Source organism: Budorcas taxicolor, chromosome 4 (assembly GCF_023091745.1).
Source record: "Budorcas taxicolor isolate Tak-1 chromosome 4, Takin1.1, whole genome shotgun sequence".
Taxonomy (NCBI): domain Eukaryota; kingdom Metazoa; phylum Chordata; class Mammalia; order Artiodactyla; family Bovidae; genus Budorcas; species Budorcas taxicolor.
In genome coordinates, this window is record NC_068913.1 from 5,653,387 (window position 1) to 5,672,164 (window position 18,778).

Below are 18,778 nucleotides of genomic sequence, written 5' to 3' on the forward strand. Positions count from 1 at the left end.
TACTGAATGAAATCACATAGCATGCAATGAAATAACTCCTCAGACAGTATTAGAAAGACCTGAATTTTGATATAAAGTATATAACTTATAAAATGTATTAAAGATTGAGGGCAGAAGGAGAAGGGAGTGACAGAGGATGAGATGGTTGGATAGCATCACCATCTCAATGGACATGAGTCTGAGCAAAGTCCAGGAGACAGTGAAAGACAGGGAAGCCTGGCATACCATAGACCATGGGCCACAAAGGGTCAGACATGGCTTACTGACTGAGCAACAATAACAATGCAAATTATATTTGAATATAATTTTATAATTAAAATTACATGTGCTTTTTCACTTTACTGGACACCTGAGACTAAAGTGAGGCAAGCTTTTATTTTGTATTGTGGCATGGGATAGACAGCAAATACCCTGTGTGAGGTGTCAGATTCCACCAGTCTGGAAGCCCTGTCCCTGTTGAAATACACTCAGGAACAGCAAAACTGTCTAAATGTCCATATTCACAATCATAACATTAAATAGTATTTTTTTCAGTATTTATTCCCATGTCCTCATCATAACTTCCCTCCAACCAAACATCAATTTCCCAAACGATGAACATCCACATTCCAGATCCACCCTGAAAGGCTGAAGCCTGCAGGACTGTCAGCTGTGTGTAGGCCAGGTGTTTGAAATACTAATCACGTCAGTAACACCATAACAGGCCTGAGCTCTGGACTACAGAAGCTGTTTCCCCTAATGTTCTGGGAAAGAGGTAATGCATGCACCTAGCTGCAGGTGGTGGAGAAGGAAATGGCAACCCACTCCAGTGTTCTTGCCTGGAGAACCCCAGGGACGGTGGAGCCTGATGGGCTGCCATCTATGGGGTCACACAGAGTCGGACACGACTGAAGCGACTTAGCAGCAGCAGCAGCAGCAGCTGCAGGTGTGGCAGACAAGGCACAACGACCCCAAGTTGAAAGCTTTTGTTACTGAATCAGCACTGGAATTTTTTTTCAGAGCCGTGCTTCTCTGTACTAAAAATCTATCCTTATACTGTTATGTGGGTCAAAGTATGGCAACTTGCCAATAAACTGGGGCCTGTGGCATGGATAGGATTGATTGCCTAATGGAAACTTGGGCAGACTCCATGGCCCTGCTGGCCAGCTTGTCAATTACCTTTCATGGTGAGCCACTTCTCTTGGATAAGTGACCCTGTGTCTCTTTAGCAAAAAAAGGCTCATATCACATAAACATATGCTTAGTTTTGTGATTTGGGCTACTCTGTATTCTTTCACCTACAAACCAAAATAAATTGCTCAGACCTCATTAAAAAAAGGTTAGCATTTCTTTTAAAGGTTTAAAAATCGTTTTGTTTTCACAGCTATAGATCCGTTTGTTTTGTTGTTTAGGTGCTCAGTCGTGTCTGATTCTCTGCAACCCCATGGACTCTAGCCCTCCAGGTGCCTCTGTCCATGGGATTTCCCAGGCAAGAATCCTGGAGTGGGTTACCATTTCCTTCTCCAGAGCAATAACTTCATATGTTGGCGCGTTTCTTTTTTTTGGTTAGAAGTTATATAAAGGTTTTTTTCAAAAATATTTTTATTACTACAAGATTGAGATTTTGACTGAGGAAAGTTTAGCTCTTTTGAGCATAAAATAGGAAACATTGTAAAATTAGGATTTATCAAAACAATATTTGGAGTTTTAAGGTATGGTCAACCATGAGATTCTTAGAATTTGCCATATTTTACTAGACTAGTAAATGAAATAGGTGCAAGTAAAAATAGTCTCGCAAATTACCCTTCAATTTCCAGGTATTTGTAGTTATTCAAAATTTATCTAGAGTCTGAATTAATGATGATATAATCTGAGATGCTTTAGGATGTATGGAAATTAAACTTCCAGCACGGTAATATTCTGATTGACTGAAGCCTTCCTCATTATTTATTAATTCAGCAGCTATTTGTGTATCTTTTCTGTACCCATCATTTTGCTGGTATTAGAAGAGAAACAAAGAAGCATGGTATATGAATCTTGGTTACCGTTAGCTTAGAATATACATAGGACAATGATGCTCTCCTAGTACCATAGCATTTGGAGACAAAAGCATGTAGCATAGAAGCAGGATAGGAAGTAGGGGGCTGGTGGCTCTGTCTCACAGACCTGAACAGCCTGATGGTCCGTGCCTGCTACTCAAGTTTCCCTAAGATGCAAAGAATACTGTCCCGGGCTTTCTATCTGCCTGGTGGTGGCAGCCAGTATTGAATAGGGATGCAGGAAAAAAAACATGGTAATAGAAGGGGAAAGAAGCAGGGAGAATTTTTGCAACTCAGAAACAAGACAATCCTATTTTACTCCAAAAAGAATCTAAGAACTTAATTTAAATCAAGGTGAAAGAAAGAGAAAGGGAAGAAGGGATGAAGGAAGGATGGAAGGGAAGAAGGAAGGAAAGAAGAAAAGAAATAGCAGAGTTAAAAAAGTTGCTATGATTTATTTAATCACAACATGTATACTATCATGTAAGAATCGAATCACCAGTCTATGTCCAATGCAGGATACGGCATGCTTGGGGCTGGTGCACGGGGATGACCCAGAGGGATTTTGTGGGGAGGGAGGTGGGAGGGGGGTTCATGTTTGGGATCACATGTACACCCATGGTGGATTCATGTCAATGTATGGCAAAACCAATACAGTATTGTAAAGTAAAATAAAGTAAAAATAAAAATTAAAAAAAAAAGTACTGGTGGCCATGCTATGCTTTTTCATGCTTAATGAGTAGAATTCATAAAGAGAACAATCTTCATTAATTTAGCTTAATATGATCATATCATAATAAATTAATATCAACCCACAAGCTTTAAAATGTATTTCTCCATATGGTTTAAATGGAACCACATCTCATTGGCATATGATCATTATAAGAATCTATGTAACTAAGACATCTAAGGTGGATTTTATAAACATCACCATACAGTGTTCAATTTCTATTCTGTCTTCCTCACATTTCCAGCACCTAGTCAATTAATGTGGCCTCGTTACAGTAACCTGAGAGATAGCCCTGGATGCCTCACTGAAATGAGGCAACAGGACCACTGTTGTGGACTTCAATATCTTCTGTGATATTTTATGGTCATGGGACAGAGATATTCATCAATAGCATATGTACTTTTATACATGCTAAAAATGGTCACAAAGCACCAATAATGGTTAACATTTACAAATGGACCTTGGGAAGCTCTAACAGTTCACTGCAGTAATTTATAATTTTTTACAAGTTTTATTTCAAAGCGTTTTTCTAAACAATAATACTGAGAACACTTGTCAAAATCTCAGACTTGTTATAAGTGAAAATATATTATCTTTTACCACTAAGCATATGCTTTTAAATGTTATCCAATATCCAGGAATATACCAAATACCATGTTTTACTTTCAAAATAATGTTATCTTATACCTTTGATGGTTGCAATTTTAGAAGATATAGGTTTCCAATCAAGTCTGTTAAGAATAACATCTATCCCATAATATATGTTTAATATAACAGAAAGTAAAGGAAAAAAGGTGGGGGGGGGGATTTTCAGAATCTTAAGAACCTAATTAGTGTAACAGTTAAGATATGTTTTAAAGCAAAAGCAAAGGTAACTTTCCAAATCTTTTATAGTAAGGTATACTGTGCTATTCTGTTTCTAAAATATATGGTTTTGTTTTTTTAGATTATAAAGTAAATTTTCATTTACTTTCTCAGATTTGTTTCTTTTCTTGAGGAGAATTTATGATGCTTGAATAGATCAATAGTCCTTGGAACAAAAATCCTATATTTGTCCAGAGTACATGAACAGAGAGACACAATAAATAAGAAGTGCCACCATGAGACTCATTCCCTCCCCTGTGGGGACCTTAGGCATGCCTTGCCTTTGGCAAAACTGGGAAGCAGCCAATTTCCGTGTTTCCGTCCAGGAACTTGTGGTTGAGGCAGACTTTTGACCACACTTACCCTTTGTCCCACAAGACCAGACTCCCAGGAGGGAGGGAGGGAGGCACTTGGCACCCCAGATTTCTTTAGTTTTAGTCTGTGCTCTGAACCGATGCCCAGTTTCTTGCTTGTGTGACAATACCTTGGAATATCTCTGACAAAGGGCTTGTCTACTGATGACTCATGAACCGGGGAAGTAATCTCTTCTTGGGGGTTTGCATTGGGCAGAAACTTTCTAAAGTTCTATAAAGCCCCCCAAAATCAACATTAATTGGTGATTTTCAAGAATCTTAAAAAAAGAAATATTCAAAAAAATTGTAAAACAAATCTGACCACAACTGAAAACCCAGAGAGGCAATTTGGATGGACACAGAGATGCCTTCCTGAAGGCAAAGCGACATTATTTTCTTTTTCACTGTAAGAAAATGTCTTTATTCAATATGACATTCTAGATGACATTCTCAACTGCCTTTTCCTGAGTAACTTGAAAGGTGTGCAGACAGATTTTAAAATCTGTTCCCTCATCAGGGCCCAAGTTAGTTTTAGAAACTAAATTAGATTGTGTAGAGTTAAACTAGTTTCTTCACTGCAGGATTTTTTTTTTTCCTTTTTACAGGATTTAAGCAAATAAAGCACTGTGCAAAGGAAATATTTCATGAGACAGTTTTCAAGAGTTCATTTATTGTGTATTTTATGTGTTCATGTGTATGTGTGTTCTTGTGTATGTGTATATGTATATGAATGGTTATGCCATCAGTGAATATCTCACAGATATGATTTTCTGTAAATTAGGGAGCAATGAGCCAAGATCTGACTAGATACAGATTTATAAATTTTTCATCTCATATTTAGTGTCTATGAACCATGCTACCTCTGTATTACCAACATGCTGATGAGGAAAGTGCATGTTAGAAAACCCATGTCTCCAAACAATGTGCCCGCTGTCAGGTCTTCAGGAGAACATGCTTCAGAGGATGATTTTCAAGTAAGTCGTGAGTGGAATTAAGTAAATTGGACATCTAAGGACACAAACGAATCATACAGGAGCCGTGAAAATAAACATTTCTGACCGAAGAATGACATTCATGTTTGTGGATACACATCTGCTGCCTTTCTTGATAATGGTACTTCTGTTCATTATAGAATGTGGGCTGTTATGGAGATGGATTCAGGGCTAGGGTAAGGAGGATGAGGTATTATTGATAGGGGTTTGATTGCAAGAAGATTCACTCTTCAGGACTGGACTTGTAACAGCACAATTGACAGCCAGTTTGCTGACACAGAAGATGTAAATGAAAGAGCCTCCAATCATCCTGGTCTAGACTGGCCTGTCCTACTTCTTCCCTTTGGACTCCCACAAAGATAATGATCATATAATAAAGCATCACTGCACTGAAAATAGAAGAATGAATTTCAGAAAATTCAAAACAGTAGAAAAGCCTTCATTTGGCATAGGTACGATTTTGCATTTCTCTGATAGACAAGGAGCACATTACTATTGTAACTCTACCATCGTCTTCTTCTTTTTTTTTTTTCAGCCTGTGCTGAGCAGTGAAGGTCTTATATAAATTAAAAATGAGTATTACTGTGTGTAAAAAGTAAGCAGAACCCTATGGAGCCTCCATGGGATAGAACCCACATCCCATATCTTCCATCTGCCCTTTTTCTGTAGGAAAACTTGAGACTTCTAGGCTTTCCCCAAGTTCCAAATAGCAAATTTAATCAGAGATGTGAGAAAATGCAGGAAGAGAGAAAAATAGTCAAATAAGACAATATAATAATAGTATAGTCATTAAACAAAATCAGATGGTCAATACCGATATCAGATTGATTATATTCTTTGCAACCAAAAATGGAGAAGCTCGATACAGTCAGCAAAAACAAGACTGAGAGCTGACTGTGGCTCAGATCATGAACTCCTTATAGACAAACTCAGACTTAAATGAAAGAAAGTAAGGAAAACCACTAGACCATTCAGGTGTGACTGAATCAAATCCCTTATAATTATAGAGTAGGAGTGACGGATAGATTCAAAAGATTAGAGCTAATACACAGAGTGCCTGGGAAGAACTATGCACAGAGGTTCAGGACATTGTACAGAGGCAGCGACCAAGACCATCCCCAAGAAAAAGAAATGCAAAAAGGCAAAGGGGTCGTCTGAGGATGCCTACAAATAGTTGAGAAAAGAAGAGAAGCTAAAGGCAAAGAAGAAAAGGAAAGATATACCCATTTGAATGAAAAGCCCCAAAGAATAGCAAGGAAAGATAAGAAAGCCTTCCTCAATAATCAGTGCAAAGAAATAGAGGAAAACAATAGAATGGGAAAGTCTAGAGATCTCTTCAAGAAAATTAGAGATACTAAGGGAACATCTCATGCAAAGATGGGCTCGATAAAGGACAGAAATGGTATGGACCTAACAGAAGCAGAAGATATGAAGAAGAGGTGGCAAGAATACACAGAAGAGCTATACGAAAAAGATCTTCATGACCCAAATAACCACAATGGTGATGTGCTCACTCACCTAGAGCTGACATCCTGGAATATGAAGTCAAGTGAGCCTAGGAAGCATCACTACGAACAAAGCTAGTGGAGGTGATGGAATTCCAGTTGAGCTATTTCAAATCCCAAAGGATGATGCTGGGAAAGTGTTGCGTTCAGTATCCCAGCAAATGTGGAAAACTCAGCAGTGGCCACAGGACTGGGAAAGGTCAGTTTTCTTTCCAATCCCAAAGAAAGGCAATGGCCAAAGAATGTTCATGCTACCGCGTAATTGCACTCATCTCACATACTAGCAATTCGAGAGACTCAGGTTTGATCCCTGGGTTGGAAAGATCCTCTGGAGAAGGAAATGGCAACCCACTCCACTACTTTTGCCTAGAAAATCCTATGGACAGAGAAGCGTCGTAAGCTACACTCGATGGGATCGCAAAGAGTCGGGCACGAGTGAGCGACTTCGCTTTCACACACTAGCAAAGTAATGCTCTAAACTGTACAAGCCAGGCTTCAACAGTAGGTGAACCACAAACCTCCAGATATTCAAGCTGGATTTAGAAAGGGCAGAGAAACCAGAGATTAAATTGCCAAAATCTGTTGGATCATCAAAAAGCAAAAGAGTTCTAGAAAAACATCTATTTCTGCTTTATTGACTACGCCAAAGCCTTTGACTGTGTGGACCACAATAAACTGTGGAAAATTCTGAAAGAGATGGGAATACCAGACCACCTGACCTGTCTCCTGAGAGATGTGTATGCAGGTCAAGAAGCAACAGTTAGAACCAGACATGGAACAATGGACTGGTTCAAAATTGGGAAAGGAGTTAGTCAAGGCTGTATATTGTCACCCTGCTTATTTAACATATGCAGAGAACATCATGTGAAACTCGGGGCTGGTTGAAGCACAAGCTGAAATCAAGATTGCTGAGAGAAATATCAATAACCTCAGATATGCAGATGACACCACCCTTATGGCAGAAAGCAAAGAAGAACTAAAGAGCCTCTTTATGAGAGTGAAAAATTTGGCTTAACCCTCAACATTCAGAAAACTAAGATCATCCAGTCCCATCACTTCATGGCAAGTAGATGGGAGAACATTGGAAATGGTAAGAGACTATTTTGGGGGCTCCAGACTGCGGCCATGAAATTAAAAGATTCTTGTTCCTTGAAAGAGAAGCTATGACCAACCTAGATAGCATATTAAAAAGCAGAGACATTACTTTGACAGCAAAGTTCCATATAGTCAAAGCTATGGCTTTTCCAGTAGTCATGTATGGATTGAGAGTTGGACTATAAAGAAAACTGAGTGCCCAATAATTGATGCTTTTGAACTGTGGTGTTGGAGAAGATTCTTGAGAGTCCTTTGGACCACAAGGAGAACCAGTCAGTCAATTCTGAAGGAAATCAGTCCTGAATGTTCATTGAAAGGACTGATTCTGAAGCTCAAACTCCAATACTTTGGTCAGTTGATGTGAAGAACTTACTTATTGCAAAAGACCCAGATGCTGGGAAAGATTGAAGGCAGGAGGAGAAGGAGAAGACAGAGGATGAGATGGTTGGATGGCATCACCAACTTATGGACGTGAGTCTGAGCAACCCCTGGGAGTTGGTGATGGACAGGGAAGCCTGGCGTGCTCCAGTCTGTGGGGTTGCAAAATGTCATAAATTGAGTGAATGAACTGAGGACATTATTTAGTTCCTCCTCAAAGACAGAGTCAGACATGACTGAAGTGACTTAGCAGTAGCAACAAAGAATATTGGTAATATTCTGAGCCATGTTCTTTGAGCAGTTATGTAGATAATGAAACCCCCACCTAGTGGAAGAAGCTAACTGTATACTGACCACAAGCATGCAGACCCCAGACTGTTGGACTTAGAAAGTTGATGATATTGACTCCTGATTACTTCAGCTCAGTTCAGTTCAGTCGCTTCACCACCAAGCAGTCAGAAGAATGTCCATGAGCTGATCATACTCCTCTCATCCTGATTTTAAAAACTTTGAGTGCTAGCTGCCTGGACTGCTTGCATGGAACTCTACAATAAATGCTACACTTTCCTTCATCACAACCCACTGTCAGTAGATTGGCTTTACTGCATGCAAAGGACCCAAGTTTGTTTCTGAACATGCTGACCTGAAGACATTCTGTGGGCATAGGCTGACTGAGCTAGTGAAATCCTTGAAATGTTAGAGCTTAAAATATCTTTGAACTTAGAGAAATCAATTGTTTGCCTTTGTTATATTTGGCTGCAGACAGAAAAGACTTTCAGACACAGCAATCAAATAACATCTACTTAATATTTAAATATATACTGAGTTTGACTAGAGACAATTGAATGTCTCTTGAAATGAGACAGTAAGTATTTAGAGATTCTGTAGCATTTAAAGTTATTTAGATAGACAATATCACAGATATAATGTGAATAACCTGGTGCCTCTCCTTTAAAAAAATGGAAACATCACAATTTCAGCATTTATGCATTCAGAATATGCTCATTCAAATAGAAAGTGCTGAAATGTACTTTGTAGAGTCAAAAGTACCATGCTCTTTAACTAATGATGAAAATTAGAGTTGCAAATTTTAAACTTAACCTATTTTAGAAACATCTGTCTAGCTGAAGAGCAAGCATACATTTTATTTCATGACAAACATGTTCCAGGATTTTAAAAGGAAAACAATGTACATTAATAATATATGATCCTTATTCACAAGGTTATAGTCAATGAACTAAATAATACATATTCAATTAAACACAGTATGTCAGGAGTGGGTTTCCCAGGTGGTGCTAGTGGTAAAGAATCTGCCTGCCAATGCAGGAGACCTAAGAGACATGGATTTGATCCCAGGGCCAGAAAGATCCCCTGGAAGAGGTCATGGGAACCCACTCCAATATGGTCACCTGAAGAATCCCCATCGACAGAGGAGCCTGAAAGGCTACAGTCCATGGGGTCTCAAAGAGTCAGACATGACTGAAACAACTTAGCATGCACGGACACTAATATGTAGTATGCTTTTCTGGGGAAGCAAAAAGTAGGCTCTCACTTCTTCAGTGGATAGCCCTTTTGTTGAGTTTTTTCATCAACACACCAGAAAGATTTATCTGTTTTAGGTTATCATGAAGTTAAATTGAGAAAAAAAAAATGTGTCTCTGTATATGCACATACTACATATAACATGACATATATGATCTTGGACATCCGGCTTCTAAAACTGTGAGATATAAATGTCTGTTGTTTAAGGCATCTAGGCTGTGGTGTCTATGGCAGTGTGAGCAGACTAACACAGCATCACTGTCCAGCTCAGGTTCTCTAGCTGATAGCATAAGTTGCAGAGCCACATTGTCAATAAACGGGGAAATTGTTTTGGCTGTTGTATTTAATTTTATTGGACTATAGTTGATTTATGATGTTGTGTTAGTTTCAGGTACACAGTGAAAAGTGATTCAGTTTTGCATATACATATGTTCATTCTTTTTCAGAGTGTTATCTCATATTCAGTCCAGTTCAGTCACTCATACGGGTCCAATTCTTTGAGACCCCATGGACTCAGCACACTGGGCTTCCCTGTCCATCACCAACTCCTGAAGCTTACTCAAACTCATGTCCACCAGTCGGTGATGCCATCCATCCATCTCATCCTCTGTCATCCCCTTCTCCACCGCTTTCTCAGATAGGTTATCATTTGATCCCCTTTCTCATATACGTTATCATAGAATATTGAGTAGAGTTCCCTGTACTATACAATAGGTTCTTGTTGCTTACCTATTTTACATATAGTTGTATGTGTATGTTAGTCCCAAGCTCCTGATCTATTCCTACCCACATTTCCCTTTTGGTACCCATAAGTTTGTTTTTAATATTTTTTAAGTCTGTTTCTGTTTTGTAAATAACTTATGTCATTTTTTAAAAATTAGGCTCTACATATGAGCCATTACTGGTGCTTTAGGTCGTCTCAGGTGGCTCAGTGGTAAAGAATCTACCTGCCAAGGCAGAAAATGTAGGAGACCTGGTAAGATGCCCTGAAGGAGGAAATGGCAACCCACTCCAGTATTTTTGCCTGGAAAATCCCATGGACAAAGGAGCCTATGCAGGTCACAAACAGTCAGATACAAATGAGTGACTCAGCATATATTTTCTACCATTTAAATCAGGGCATGTGTTTCCCAAAGATGTTATAGGATACAAAATTACAAAGAATTCCTAAATCATCTCCAATTCTATCCTATCACCTCACACCATTAAAGCAAACACACATAGTGTTTCTGGTGCTGTTGGTAATTTTTAAGGGAAGAAAAAGATTTACCTTCTGAGAGTCGACTTTTGATCTAAGAGGTTTCTTAGCCTATTTTATCCCAAAAGACTTGTTTTCTACTCTTTGACATTTGTGGCAAACTGTATTTTAAAAAAAACTGACCAAGATGACATGTCTCTTCCCACACACTCTCCTCATGTTATGATGCTAAGGAATCTGAGGGGGCCATGTAATCTATAACTACAGCAGAAGTGATGTTTTGTGAATTTTCAGGCTGATTCATAGAAGTGGATATGCCCCAAACTAACCCTTTGGAGACACTTGCTATTGGAACTGAGACAACATGCTGGGAAGAAAGTAAAAACTACACGGAAAGCCCACGTGCCGATGCTCTGGCTGAAAATCCCACTGGGGTCCTAGCTGACAGCCAGCAGCAACTGCCAGATAGTTAGTGAAGCTCCAAATTATTCCATCCCAATCACTGAGTCACTCCCAGCCTTCAAGCTGCACCAGCGGATGGCACCTGGAGCAGAAATAAGCTATTCCCACTGTGTTCTAGCCAAATTGCCGATTCATTAGTAAAGTAAAGCATTGCTGTTGCTTTAATCCGCTAATTTGGGGATGGTTTGTTATGCACATTGTATAACTTGTAACATTCCAAGTTAACCATCCAAGTCCTAAATGTATTATGTTTACATCGTAAATAGATATAGGGAAAAAACAGAGAAAAGCCGTCATTCAGGCATCTTCCCAACGTAAACACTCCAGTCTGAAATATCACCCAGTAGGTGAGGGAAACAAGTGTGCCTGAGTTCTTAAGTAATCTTGTAATATCAGGATTCTGTATGATTATTTTTAATATTATTATTGAAATATAATTAACCTACAACACAACGTTAGGCCTGATCCCCAACAGACTGATTCATTATATTTCTATACATTACTAAATGATCACTACAATAAGTCTAGTTACCATCTGTCATCATACAAAGTTATTGGAGTATTATTGACTATATTCCCCATGATATGCATTTCATGTTCATCGGTTCGTTTATTTTGTAACTGAATGTTTGTACCTACTAATCTCTCATCCCACATTTCACTCATTCTCACCTCCTTTCACCTGGCAACCACGTGTTTTTTATCTGTATCTGAGACTGATTCTGTTTTGTTCTGTTTGTTCATTTGGTTTATCTTTTACATTCTACACATAAGTGAAATCATACATTATTTTTCCATCTTTATGTGATTTATTTCCCTTAACATAATAATCTCTAGGTCCATTCATCTTCTGCATCCGTTCTTCTATCATTGGACAGTTATGTTGCTTCCATATCTTGGCTATGGTAAAAGAAATGCTATAATGTTATGGCATAAGTTATTTTACATCGTCTGTAAAAATACAAAAGTACTTTCCACTAATTAAAGTGAGGCTAAGTACCTAAAATGCAATAGTAGACCAGGTAGAAAGCAAAAAAGGAAACATATTTTTTCAGTCAAACATTTCCTCCAACTTTTGTCTCTCTATACTTCAGAGAGGCAATGTATATATTGATTTGAAGGCTGAAGAAATAATTCGTGAACAAGACCAATTTTATTTGACAAGATTATCTTCCCTTATAAAGGAAGATGCTATAATGTAGGCATCTTCCCAATCAAAATACTCCGATCTGAAATATCATCCAACAGGTAAAGGAAGCAATTTTGTCTGAGTTCTTAAGCAATCTTGTAATTTATATCAGGTTTCCCTATTGAATTTTCCTTCATTTAGTCCAAGACCAAGTTTTCACAATGCAATGGTGCCGGGGAAGGAAGGGGTCAGAGAGTGTAATCTGCAGCATGGTGTCAGTATGGGCTGAAAGCAGCCAAAACCATAAGATACAGGTGCTAATGGGTCCATGGTTGGAGGCTTATATCACCTCATCTGTAATTATTGAAAACTGATGGCAATGAAAAGCACCAAAAGTAAGCCAATTAAAAATCAAACTCTAAGATATTTCCTTGAACAAATAAAGTAATAAATATATAAACTAAATTATTCAAGAAAGGTGTTAGAAAAGCTAAAATGAAACACTAAATGAGAGCAGGAGAAATAAAGGGGACAAAAAATTTCTTTTAGAAAACAATAATCATGAAAATTTTAAATTAAAACCAGTTGCTAATCTTTGAAAATAAGGTAAAGCAGGTAAGCATTAAATAAATCTAATCAGAAATATAAACAAATATAGAAAACATCGAATGAGAAAGATAATATAACCAAAGATGTAGACATAAATAAAATTTAAGAGATTTTTTTACACAGAAGTATTTGCCAATTAATTTTAAGATGAACAATTTTCCAGGCAATTAATTTAGTTTAATTAACATAAAAAAAACAATGGGACCAATAACCATGGAAATATATAAAACATATTCACAACTTGACTCTAAAAATGCCACATCTAAAATGTTTCACAAGTAATATCTGTCAAACAGAGACACCAGGAAAAAGTGTGGAACACTTTGTAAACATAGAGGCAAAAAGACAAAATGCCATCTTAGCACATAAATCCCAGTACGCAGTAAAGATTAGTTCAGCAGGGCTGGCCCAGGGGTCGGACAGCTCCAGGGTGACAAGCGTGTGACTCAAGGATGTCAATAGAGAAGTGGTGTTACTAGGTCCTCCTCTACTTTCGGCAGATAGACTTAGCCTAAGCCTGGTCTTCATCAATGAAAAATGGAGGCCAGGAGACACTGGAACACAGATTATTTTCCCTGTTCATGTCCAGAAGGAGAGAAAAGTTGACTCCTTGTCACCTGCAACTGTGATTGAAGAACTCTTTAAGAAACTTCCAGCAAACTTCTCGTTTCCAGTTGGCCAAAATTGGGTCCAATATCCACTCTGACCTAATAAAGAATTGGTGGGAATCTCCTAAGTCCAGCAGGAGTCACACCTAGATGAGAGTATGCATTAAAGATTGGGTATGCTTTGGAAATGGTAACCCACTCCAGTATCCTTTCCTGGAAAATTCCATGGACAGAGGAGCCTGGCAGGCAACAGTCCATGGGGTTGCAAGAGTTGGACATGACTGAGCAACTAAACCACTACCATGAATTAAAGAACAAACTCAGATTTCCTTGGTTTAAGAAAATTAGAATATTCAATGCTCAGTGGGCCAACAACAGACACTACCCACTAGGTATGTTTTTCATCTTTGCCTGATCCTGGTATAGCTGTTCTCTCAGCTTTGATCAAAATTTTTCTGGAAGAGGGTTCCACAAAGTAAAAGTAACACAAGTTATCACGCAAAACAGATTTCCACAGATTGTGTTATGTATTAGAGAGAGGACAAAGTGAAACAAAATTCAAACCTAGTTAAAACTATCTGCTACATATGAACTCCCTTAAATTTCCTTGAAAAATCCTGGACAATGGGAATTTCCTATCAGTTAATATCTTTAATGAACCACACATCTTTTGCTATTGTTGTTGTTTGATATCTTTCTTTTACTCTCAAATCTGTGCCAGAAAACCCAACTAACTCAACACTCTTTGTTCTCTTCTCACCTTTCAGAGCAAGCACTGTAGCTAAGTAGGTGCGCACGGCTGTACCGGGCTCTGCTGAGAGGACTATGATCACTGCTGCTACTTTGTTCCCTTGCTTAGTTTCATTGCTGTTTTTCAGTCACTAAGTCATGTCCGACTCTTTGCCACCCTGTGAACCACAGCACGCCAGGCTTCTCTGTCCAGCATTATCCCCACTCTGTCCAATACTATCTTCATTGTTAGTATATAAATACATGATACATGCTTGAGGAGATTCAACTGGAAAGAATATGGTAACAGTAGCTAACTTTGGATGTTGAAACTGACAGCCCTATTTAGTTTCTTCTTTGACTGTTTTTGCACATAGTATTTGTGAAACTCTATTGACAACTGAGGTTTGGAAAATCTAATTTTTTTCCCCTAAGATTAAGCTGAATTTGTATTTTGAATTTTGGTTTCTCCAGAGTGGCTGCAAGCATATTCTTACAGATGGAGAAGAAGAGCTTTCCAATCTCTCCAGATTATACTGGGTTTGTCTAATTTCCAAAGTATTGCAGATGGGGGTTAAATCTTTTTCAAACATTAAAGTCAATACACACATCTGAAAATGCTTGATAACCTACTAAAACTCCCTATCTGATCTTTGACTCCTTATTCTGGTCTTCTGGAAACTGAAAGCCATAGCTTATCCTCGCCTGCCTGCCTGCCCCTGTACTAGCCTGAACTTGTAAAGTGTGAAATTACACTGGGAAGTTTGTGAAATCTTCTCTGCATAGACTCACAATAGCTATTCACCTTTAAGCAGGGTCTCTCATCCTTGCTGTGATTACCTATGGAGCAGACTTTTTTGGTTTGCTTTATTTCTTCTCCCTATTTTATCCTGAAATTTTCACTAATTTATTCTTTCTTCATTAGGGGATGAAGTATATTCTCAAATACTCAGTCTGTGCTATTCAATCTGCAGGTGGAAAATAAGAGCTAGAAAGAGGTCTGAAGATGATATGCATCCGTGTTGCCATGCACCTCATCTCTTTCTCAGTAGAGAAGATATGACATTCTGTTCACATGGAACAAGAATCCACCCAGAGAAAATGGTTATATTTGCAAAACAGTTTGGTACAAAGCTGTCTGCAAAGAAAGATACTGAAAGTGAGATTTGATAAGGAGCTATGCAATTGCTTAGACACATTCAATTTCCCTCTGAGGTAAGCTTGTGAGGTTCGGGGAAAATAGGTGTTTTGCAGATGCTTGCTTAAAACTAGAAGATTCCGCACATGATTTTTTCTGTGTATACTGTTATTGCTCATTCGCTCGGTTGTGTCTGACTCTTTGCAACCCTATGGACTGAAGCATGCCAGGTTTCCCTGTCCTTCACCTTCTCCCAGAGCTTGCTCAAACTCACATCCATTGAGTCCGTGATGCCATCCAACCATCTCATCCTCTATTGCTCCCATCTCCTCCTGTCTTCAATCTCTCCTAGCATCAGGGTCTTTTCCAATGAGTCAGTTCTTTGCATCATGTGGCCAAAGTATTGGAGCTTCAGCTTCAGCATCAGTTCTTCTAGTGAACATTCAGGGTTGTTTTCTTTTAGGACTGACTGGTCTCACCTTGCAGTCCAAGGGACTCTCAAGAGTCTTCTCCAACACCACAGTTCAAAAACATCAATTCTTTGACACTCAGCCTTCTTTATGGTCCAACTCTCACATCCATGCATTCAGTTCAGTTCAGTTCAGTCGCTCAGTCGTCACCGACTCTGTGACCCCACAAACCACAGCACGCCAGGCCTCCCTGTCCATCACCAACTCCCGGAGTTTACCCAAATTCATGTCCATTGAATCGGTGATGCCATCCAACCATCTCATCCTCTGTCATCCCCTTCTCCTCCTGCATTCAATCTTTCCCAACATCAGGGTCTTTTCCAATGAGTTAGCTCTTTGTATCAGGTGGCCAAAGGATTGGAGTTTCAGCTTCAACATCAGTCCTTCCAATGAACACCCAGGACTGATTTCCTTTAGGATGGACTGGTTGGATCTCCTTGCAGTCCAAGGGACTCTCAAGAGTCTTCTCCAACACCACAGTTCAAAATCATCAATTCTGTGTTCACCTGTCCTTATAGAACAACTCTCACATTCATACATGACTACTGGAAAAACCATAGTCTTGACTTAATGTCTCTGTTTTTTAATATGCTGTCTAGGTTGGTCATAACTTTCCTTTCAAAGAGTAAGCATCTTTTAATTTCATGGCTGCAGTTACCATCTGCAGTGATTTTGGTGCCCAAGACAATAAAGTCTCTCACTACTTCCATTGTTTCCCCATCTATTTACCATGAAGTGATGGGACTGGATGCCATGATCTTCATTTTTTTCAATGTCAAGTTTAAAGCCAGCCTTTTCACTCTCCTCTTTCACTTTCATCAAGAGGCTCTTTAGTTCTTAGCTTTCTGCCATAAGGGTGATGTCATCTGCATATCTGAGATTACTGATATTTCTCCCAGAAATCTTGATTTCAGCTTGTGCCTCATCCAGCCAGGCATTTTACATGATGTATTCTATGTATAAGTTAAATAAGCTGAGTGACATTATAGAGACTTGATATGCTCCTTTCCCAATTTTGATCCAGTCCATTGTTCCATGTCTTTTTCTAACTATAGCTTCTTGACTGGCATACAGGTTTCTCAAGAGGGAGGTAAGGTGATCTGGTAATCCTATTTTTTGAAGAATTTTCCAGTTTTTTTTGTGATCCCACAGTTACAGGCTTTAGTGTACTCAATGTATCAATCCTTAGTTACCAACTGTTTTTCCATATTTCTGTGGGTATTAGCACATGCTTCTTTGTCCTTTGTCTTAATTGTGTTCTCTTTGGAAAATGTGTTAAATATCCCTTACCAATTCAACTCCAACTTAATTTAGTCTGTCCCTGAAATCCAGTGTGCATTCCCTCCAGATTAATGACCCTTAAACAGTTAAGAAGTTTTTAATGCCACTGACAGTTCCCATGACCCTAGGAAATGCTCTATTAAATAGATGATTAAACTTAGATGTTGCCACCTCATTTTAATGTCTTCTACAACTCTGTCTTATGTCAAAATACCTATTGGTTCAAGACAAATTGATTTGAATGATATTAGAAAGATTTTCTGCAAGGAAAAAAGAGAGTGCTTATATGTGATTGGGCAAAGAAGATTCATGAAGGTGAAGCTGATATCTTGACTGCAACCATAGATGGGTCCACAGGTGGAGGTGGGAGCTGCCTGTGAAGGACCTCAGCAAAGGCATGCAGAGGGGAGGCATTTGATTTAGAGCAAGGACCTGCTGTCCACTGTCTACTGGAAAGACTTTAGGAAAAGAAGATTTAGTGAAGAATAATAATCCTTACCCTGCCCCAGCTGTCTACTGGCAAGTGAACACTGGCATGCATGTCTCTGAAATCCTGTTTGGGAATCCATGGACTTATTGCCCAGTCTTCAGCACTCTTGGAAAGCTGTTTAGTATAGTGGCTAAGAACCAGGGTTCTGCAGTCTGACCCCAGGGGTTCTTGTCCCAGGTCTGCACCCTACTAACATAGCCAGGTTACCTTGGATATGATGCTTAACCTCCTATGCCTCATTTTCCATATCTGTAGAAGATGATAATATTTCTGTCTGCTTCCTAAGATTTTTATACTGGTTAAGTAAGTTATTGTAAGCAAAGCAATTAAAACAATATCTGGCTAACAAATGTTAGCTATGATGATGATAAGAAGAAGAAGAACATTTTTACTTTCCCAGTGGATTGTACTGACCCTCACAATAGAGTCTATTATTCAACTGATGCATTGCATGATCCAGGCATCGATTTCATGTTCTGAAAATGCTTTCTTTTCTTATTTATAATATGGTGATGAAAATCAAAGCAAAATCTATCATAGAGGAGAACACAGCAGCTGGCCAAGTCTGCTCTGATTTCCTTGGGGATCCAGATGAAAAAAGAATTAAGACTCAGGAGAAAATAAAAGAAATATTTAGGGAAAGAAATGGAGACTAGATGATCTTACATTCCAATAAGAATAGGCACTTCAATTTTATTTGGCTCCTGCTGAACTACTTTCCTTTAAGAAGATACTTAAGAAACTAAATGTAAGCACAAGTTAAATCAGAGACTGGAAAGCCAGCTACTGTAGTATTTTTATACCACTTGACTTCCCTAAAGATATTCAGAAACTTTATGGCCATGGAGAATTCAACTAGGAATTCAACGCAGAACTAGAACTTGAGGTGAATAAAGGTGAGAAAGTTATTACCCACTTTTGGGAATAAGGGGAATTTGATTCTGAGGGTCAATATAACTAACTTTTGTTTTCTTCTGATGAAATCACTGAAATGTGTGTACATGCCTTAGGGAGAGCTCTGATGTTAGGTGATAAAATAAATGGGACATTCAAGAAAGAATAGCTGTCTGTAGGTACTGTGAGGTTAAGAAATATGTATGTTCTCTAAATGGAATGGGCAAAGGCTATAATACGGTGTGTAAATCAAAACCAGCAGAGCACACTGAAAGGCCTGGTAAGGATTTCAT